The following is a 9255-nucleotide window of genomic DNA, read 5'->3' as shown; positions in this document are numbered from 1 at the left end:
AACTTACTTCGACATTTGTGTGGAGAGCGCTGCCAGTAGCTTAGTGGTTATTCCATGAACTACACTCTAGCTAATGGAGTCAGGAAACTGTCAGTTCTTCATAATATGATATGTATTAATAAATTGTAATCTAGATAGGGTAAGAGATGACTTGTAACCCAATCTCGAATGAAATTGAAAGTTGCCAATATGTCTAGGCCAATGGCCAATTGGTCCGCCTTGACTCTTAGTTGTTGCTTCAGTTCGCCATGGTTAGGAATGCAATTGAAAAGGTTGCGGATTGATCCATAGCCCGATAGATCTGCAAACTTTAAAATTTTAACAATGTTAACGACGTGAGGCAATGGACGTAGCCAAAGCCTCCTGTCGAAATTTGAGCTGCAATTTTGAGCGGCAATTTTGGTAATCGATCCTCGAAAAGATCATTATTAACTTAGTAGTACTGGTTCAATATGAATTCAATGAATCAAGGAAGTCTATAGAAATTATTAGAAGTTTTCAAACATATGCAGCAAGTACGTTGGTAACATACTGATATTTACACTTTGCGGTATAAAGATTTGATTTCTCTACTCCGTTCGGTGTAAACTCAAGTCCTTACTCACGTGTCTTCATTCGTTTAGTTCGAGTAGGAATTTGTTCCAACCTAAAGTCTAGGACAATATTAAAACTTTATTGTGCTCCTTGGGAAACTAGTGAGTAAGTTTCATAGTGATTTGCTAGCTAAGGTTTGTTGTGTTTTAAATCCTAACAGACACTTAAAAATGCAAGACACGAAAAAACTAGGAAAAACTAAGATATTTAACAAGATATTTAAAGAGAAAGAAAGTGTAGAGGATTATGTTATTCATACAAGGACTCATTATAATCCCTTAAAATCATATTACTACCATCTCTAAGCCGTTTTGGGTTCATTATCAAACCCTAAATTGATAAAACGTCGATCCCTAGCGAGATGAACTCATCTCTAAGTCCATTTCCCTAACATAATGAGTTGAACTGATATTTCATCTCTGAAATACCATCTTAACTCCTGGACTCATACAACATACACATGTCAAATAGAGAATTAAGAGGTCAAATAGGACCCACGCGTGGCTAGCCCAGGCATGAAAAGGGTGGCGCACGCGAGTCTTTCTCAACCTCTAGGCCTCAATTTTGGGGTAGTGTGGTACATGTGTCCTTAGTCCTAAGCAGTGAATCCTACTTCTAAGAAACATATACGAATCCTCACATGAGCATCATTAACCCTCCACTTTGGAAGGTTTTAGCTCATGATCCTTGGATTATTTGAAAAACTACAAGTTATATAAGCTAATGAGAGAGAGGAAGAAGAAAAGAAAAACTAAAACCTAAATTACCTAAGGAAATGATTAAGTTTATTTCAAAAACTAAAGATGTTCTCCATTAACACTATTACAAGTTTTCTTACATAAAAACTAAAACTAAAAACTAAACTACAAGACAACGAATGAAAAAGGAATCTCCAAAAAGGGGAGTTAATGCTCCAAAATCAGCCCCCCTTATACATAAGAGAGTTTTCTCCTCTTCTCCCACGTGAAATACAAAAACCTATTAATTTCCATCTTATCCACAAAACCAAAGCAAAGTGACACCTTGCATGGTTTACACTATTAGCACCTAATCTTATCTAACTCTATTAATTGCATGCAAGGTATCCACTTTGTTCCAATTATTTACTCTTTTTGTCTTGACTTGTATGATGACTCATCAAATCTTGTGGGCCCACATAGTGTGTCCTCGTGCTGTGTCCAGTGGTGAGCCTGTCTTTTGGTATTTTTACAACTTCCCACCATTGTGTAAAGTTAATCGCACTAATCGTTTGAACAGCTCACTTGCTGAATTTGGAGTTCTGGTTCAAGAGATATGAGCTCCGGAAGCTTGTTGTTTCTGTGTACGTAATCCCGTTTCTGACTTGATTTTGTCCTGTTTGAGTCTTTGGGCTTTAGTCCGAATTTGTTGGGCTTCACATGGCTTAATCGGAAAGCTTTATGTATACTCCCTATTCCGTGTTTAAATACTGGCTTTATCAACATTTTTATGTTAGTTGTTCCAACCTACAAAAACACGAGAATACGATTATTTCATGATTATTAAGCACAAAATTAACCGAAATGTTACGTCTCTACGAGGTTTTATAATACAGTTTTGGGTGCTTATCACGTACCCCGGCAACAAATGTATTAAACGTCTTAGGCGACTTCAAACCATGAGGAATTGATGCTACCAGACCTCATATTCAATTAATGTAATTGTAAATAATCTAATATGCAAATGACACATAAACTGTTAGTCATGTGACTGGTAAATATTGAATAGGCGGCAATTATACCGACTCATGAGTCATGACTAAACTGGAGATTGTATATTTGATCGGATTGAAACAAGAAAATTCAAAACATAATTGAACTTTCGGTTGTACTATGTTGTAGCCAAACAAAACAGAAAATTTGTATAGTGAGAGAAACTTATCTTTCGTGTATTTATTAACTCCATAAGGAAGCTTTTTGATTGATCTCTTCGGAACAACCATCACCATGCTTCGTGGGCTTGAGAATAACAAGTGAAAAGTGTAGTTTTTGCAAGAATTTTGACCCACAGACGGCGCCAATGTAAAGGTAAGATTTGGTCAAACCTTACAATTATCGAATAATTAGGGAAGAAGGAGGTTTGATATGGATTTGACTGATTTCATTTCGGACGAACTGCCTATGTATCTAGCTCTCTCGGGAGGGGGGAGCCAGAATCAAGTCAGACGTAGTTCATGATTTGGGATGAATGATTTGGTGTTGTATATTCTGGAGAGCCTAGGGGAAGATGGAGAGTGGAGAAGAAGCATAGAATTCTCCCCTTTTAGATCATGTCTCCTCTTGATTTTATAGCCCAACCACTTAATGTGGTCTTGAATGAGCTTTAATGCAAATGCAATAAAGTACATGGTTGATGTTGTTACATAATTGTTGTAACGTCTGCCTTTCCATCTTTAACCATTACAAGACCTGGTTGTGGTCTTGGTATAAGCGCCCTGGTTGCGGTCATGGTATGAGCGACCTCGCAGGTCTTGGTATGAGCGACCTCGTAGGTCTTGATATAGTGACGAGTTGTGCTGGACACGTGTATAATATACGTTGGTTGTGTATATTAGTCCCTCACACAACCTATCAAATCTTTTGAACTGGAGGAGCTAGAAATGTGATACATTGAGTGAGCAATTAAATAAGAATAAGCATGTTACAGAATTAGAGAAAAGAAGTACAACTTTCATCCCAATTGAGATGCAATAATATCTAAGAACCCAAATTATATTATGAATTATCATGTTAAATCTCTTTATGTTCAAGCGCAGTGGAATCCGACCAAGAAATTGACATAATCAAATAAATATTCTCCTTTAGTAGGCTAGGGGACTGAGCATTTGTGCAATAGTACTCTAAAGTGTCTAAAAAAAAAAGGTCGCATGTTAAACCTCACAAAAAAACAGCCTATATGGGTGACACTTGAAAGGGAACCACATCAATTAATATAAAATGTAATGTAAAACACCTTAACTATTAAAAAAGAGGAATCAACAAAGAACAACTGCAGTTACAAAGTTGTTCCTACTTCCTAATTCTTAAGCATTACTAACAGCGTCATTAGTGCATTTCAATTTTTTTTAAAAAAAACAATGTATTCTCATCAAATTAGATATTTAAACCAAAGAGAGAACCAAACATAGCACTTTTAAAACAAAATACCATAAACCACAAAGGGGGAGTGAAGTGGTTACTAACGACACAAAGACCAAATGGGTTCATGCGTCTTATTGATATCATTCTTGACCTGCTCAACAATATAAATCATCTCCGGGTCTTTTGCATTTTGGTCCTACTATTAATAGCGAAATTAGGGATTGGTCCACAATTAATCGTTTATTGCAGTTTGGTCCCAAATTGACAGAGCTTTGCCGTTACAGTTAGCTGATTGTGAATGTAGCAAACGGTCGAAAGTGGGCACATAGTAGCATTTTTGAAAATGGCAATTTTACCCTGCGCATGTTAGCCACGTGATTTCTTATTTTTGTTTACATCATCATACATCATCAAATTAGCTTGGCCAAATCACAAAATACATCCAAGGATCCCAATCCACTAGCCGTTGGTACTAGTCTCCTGCATCACCTATATAAGGCCTTCTTCCACCAGCCACATCTTATCTGCAAACACCTCCCCACAAGTAAACTACCTATTTATCCTCTTCAAATAGTCAAACTAAGATGGGTGGAAGTTCAGTTGCAGTCTTCTCTCCACCAAAGGTAAGTTTTGAAACCTTTCTCGAAGGTTTTTAAATTTCATTAATGGTGGATTTGAAGGACCAAACACTAAAATAGGCATATACAGCCAGTACCAAAGCCTAATTAGACCAAACATTATACTGACTATTCACTAATATATATACTTTCTTGCAGGTCTGTCAGTTTTGCAAAGAAGAAGGGCATTATGCTTCAACATGCTCTTACATAGGTCTTCACTGCCCTAAAGCATACTGTTGTGGCTTTATGCGTGTGGTTATCGAGTACAATGAGTCTAGAACCCTAGAGAAAAAGTTTCTTAGGTGCTCAAGGAATGGTTGTGGTGATGTGCAGGAGATTTACTCAAACAAAGAGGTGATTGCACTAGTCTGTCAACTATGCAAGGAAGAATCTCCTATCTGCAAAGGTTGTTTCCTATGTGAACAATGCCATCTACCTACTAGTGTAAATGGTGTGACTAACTGTGATTGTGTGATTGTGTGAGAGTACTGTGAGAGAGTGTGAGAGACAGAGAGGATATAATCAGTACTCTATATGAATAAACATAAATCTTCATTCATTCATTCATAACAAAATAGACATACCAGTCATAACAAAACTTTAAAAAGCATGTTTAGTCTTCATTCATTCATTCAAACAGAGCCAGTACAGATGCTTAAGCTAGTTTGTAAACAAGCAATAAAACAAAATACTACCAAAATGCCAGAAATGTGCAAGTACATCATACATAGTACATAACCAAACCATTACCAAGTATCTCAAAACAAGCAAAATAGACATAACATAATACATAAGTGTCTAAACACACACACCAACAAAACCATACCTACTAAGGCTGAGATTGAGTCAAACACTCACTGAGAGCAGGTGTAGGATTTGAGGGTCCTGGTGTGGAGGGTGTTTCTGGCTCTTCTTCATCAATCCCAATCCACCAACCCACTCCTCTACCAGTGGCTCTGCCTCTGCCTCTGCCTCCTCTACCACCTCTCCTACCAACTGAACCACCTCTACCACCACCTCTAAAGACCACATTCTGTTGCACATTATCAAGTTGAGTTTCATTTGGTGGTTGGTCCACATTGACATTTTGACTTCCACCTCCTCTACCACTTTTCCTACCAGCTGAACCACCTCTAAGGATCTCATTGTACACATTCTGTTGCACATTATCAACCTGAGTTTCATTTGGTGGTTGGTCCACATTGACATTCTGACTTACACCGCTCCTACCACCCCTCCTACCACCTCTTCTGCCACCTCTAGTTGCTCTAGGCATATCATCAACATTGTGAACTTGAGTGTCTTCTTGTTGTTGCTGCACATCAACAATAGGCTCCACATTTTCACCTTCAGCTTCCACCCCACCTTCAATTTCATTGCAGTCACTTGTATTCTTTTGTTTCTTTCCATTTTGCCCACTCTTACCATGAGGACATGTCCTACTATTATGCCCTGGTTCCTTACATTTTCTGCATTTTCTCTTGCTAGTTGCTCTCTCTTCATCATCACCTCTTATCCTTTGTTTTCTAGGTCTTCCAGCCTTCCTTTCAATGCTTGGAGGTAGGACCTCATCACCAGGCATAACCTATAAGTATAGTGACTATAAGTATATAACTATATTTTATAATAAATTACAAGTAGACTTAATTATAGATGAGATTCTACCTTGCCCCATTCATCTACATTGTCAAAGGGAAATATCCAACCAGCATAAGTTGCCCTAAATGCATTAACATGGTAATATGGGCTGCAATACCTGCATATCCTAAAAGTAAGTAGTATACAACTTTATGATAACTAAAATGGACAAATGCAAATCTGAAATGACACTAACCTTGCCCAACTTTCTTTGGAGGGTCTAAATTGCTTGATAACAGATATAGCATGAACACAAGGTACCCCAGTCATTTGCCAAACAATGCAGGTACATGTTTTGTCAACCAAGTCAATTATAAACTTCTTATCACTCTTGATGTTAATGGCACAATATGCAGTGTCTGACACACCATGGGTCTTGTACCTAGGAGACTTCCTCTCTAGCTTTTTAATAACAAGAACAATAGCTGGAATCAAATCATTATCATCCATCTCCATAGAAAGCAGTCTTCTATCATGCAATAACCCCATCACTGCTAAACTGTACTTGTCCACAAAATTAATGAGGGGTTTATCTCTAATCTTTAGAATCCATGCATTAAAGGACTCACTAAAGTTGTTGGTTATAGCATCACATTTTGATGTGAGGTCAAAATGTGATCTAGCCCAAGTACTCTTGGCTTCTCTTTCTAACCACACCTTTGCATCAACTTCATCCTCCTCCAACTGATCCATAAACATTTCATGCTCCACTACTTTATATGACTTTGCTGCACCCCAACTCAAACTTTCCAAATAGTCACCCTTAAAAGTTTGCTTGAATTCTTATACATATGCCTAAAACAATACCTAAACCAAGCATTCAAAGTGCAATACACAAAATTAATACTTGTAATGTAATTTAGCAGTTTAAGAGTAATTTAAAACATATAAACACATATGATATACCTGTGATTAGACTTCGGGGAAAGTTGACATGAACAAGATCTATTAGTCCTTTTCTCGCTGCGAGATAAATGTCAGCTTCTCTGCATGCTTGTTCACATGTGGTCTCAGATTGAGTAAACGCTTACTCCGTGTGAACTTATCTTCACCCTTGCATATGTAGATAGCAAGGGGAAAGAGCCCATTCATTGCATCTAGACCAATTGCAGTCAACACACAACCTCCATACTTGCCTTTGAGAAATGTACCATCCAGACCAATGATAGGTCTACATCCATTAACAAAGCCATCCAATGATGCCTTATATGCCAGAAAAAATCCAACAAACTCACCTGTTTCCCCATGTCTATACCACTTTGCAATTGATCCTTCATTCCTATGCAGTATTTGTGTTTTCAGTACAGATATCTTAGTATAACTCTCTTCATAATTTCCATTAATCCTCTCCAACACTCTAGACCTTGATCTCCAAGCAGTCCAATATGAAATAGCAACCCCAAACTCATATAGCACCTGTGCCATGAGGTCCTTTGGTGACAAATTTGGATGAGCTCTCACATATTCCTCTAACTTATCAACTACCCAAGGGGTCTTGGCCTGATCATACTTGTTTGTCTCATCAGCCTCACAAGTGTGAGTAGGTACAAATGTCCTCAACTTGAAAGTATGCTTACCAGACAAACTACAAAACACCCTCCACCTGCACTCAAAATCCTTACATCTTAACTTCAATCTTTGTTTGTCATTTTTGATCTGGTGGTAAGTGAACTTTTGATCAATTGCCAAATCCTTCATGAATTGCCTACATTCCTTATGTGTCTTCCACTCCATCCCAACAACCAATTGCATACCAACCACTGCATTCTTTGGGCCATCATTTCTCTCATTCTCTTCAACTTCATATTGGTTCTTAGCTATTTTAACAAAAGACCTAACTTCATCATCACTCACATCATCTTCAGAATGAACCAACTCAGGTACCACATCATTACCACTGTCACTTTCATCATCATTAAGAATAAATTCTTCATCTTCAGAGTCAGATGAAGCAGCACTTATATAACCATTTTGGATGAGCACATGAGGGCCAAATGTATGCCCAACTTCCAGCACCCTATCAACTTCATCATCTTCACTAACTCCAGCATCAAATTCCTCAACCTCATTGTCAAATAAATCTTCAAAAGCCATACTACAATCAACAATCTCTTCACCCTGAGTACTCACATGATCCACATCAACAGGCTCTTCAACCCTAGCTTCACTAACAGGTTGAACCCTAACCTTGGTGGCTGGAATGCAAAATTTCAGTTTTTTGGCTGATTTGATAGTGGGTGGTGAGGAATCTAAATTAATTACATGGTTGAGTCTAGGGGATTTCCTCAGCTCAAAATTGTTTTTTGGTGGTGTTGGACTAGTGTGAGTGGTAATTGATTTCTTAACTTCAGTGTGAGTGGTAATTGATTTTGGAGTTGTTGGAATTGAAACAAACCTAGGTGATCTCCTTAGTTCATGGACATTGGTTGTTGATTTTAGAGTTGATGGGGAAGGGGAAGAAGGTAGAGTAGGTTTTTTAGATGGGATTTTATGTGGCTCATTGGTTAATGGACTTAAATGGACATGGACTGGGCTTGGTCTGGTGATGTCAACAGTAACCATAGACACAAATAAGTGGTGCTTCATATCCCTCTCAGCTCTAATAAGATCCCACATTGACAACATTTCACCATCAGACTTGAATGAACACAATTGCCCCCTACTAATGTATTTCACACATGACACAGGTGCATCCCCAATATGTATCTTGATCTCCTTAAGCATATCTAAGTAACACATCTCATCACCATCTATAACTAATGCACTTTGTGTGCCACCTCTAAAGTCAGAAAACTTTATCTTCCCAGGAATCAGCTTGACCCAAAGCCCATTATAGTGCAAAATAAAGTCCCTCTCACCCATCAGAGGAGCCATGTAACTGATAGATACATATACATATATACAAAATAAGAAACATAAGAAACATAAACATGGGTACCAACATTCATTCAAGTATTCATTTCATTAAACACATGATAAACTTGATTGAATAACAAACATAAATATATACTTCATTGAACATGAAACAGCATAACATGAAACAGCATAACATGAAACATTCATTTGATTATTACATCAAGTCATTTGATTAAACTTTATTGAACATGAAACAACATAACATGAACTTTCATTTGATTACATCAAGTCATTTGATTGAACATAAAACAAACATAAACATAGACAACATCAAACTGTAAATCATCCCACAAACAAGGGCCATATAGCACAATCACTTCTTCCTCTTATTCTTGAGTGAAAGCTGAAAAGCCTCATACTCTTGAGGACACATTAAAGCCTGCACTACC

This window comes from Coptis chinensis, chromosome 8 (genome assembly GCF_015680905.1).
Source record: "Coptis chinensis isolate HL-2020 chromosome 8, ASM1568090v1, whole genome shotgun sequence".
Classification (NCBI taxonomy): domain Eukaryota; kingdom Viridiplantae; phylum Streptophyta; class Magnoliopsida; order Ranunculales; family Ranunculaceae; genus Coptis; species Coptis chinensis.
Note: the sequence above shows the minus strand (reverse complement) of the source record.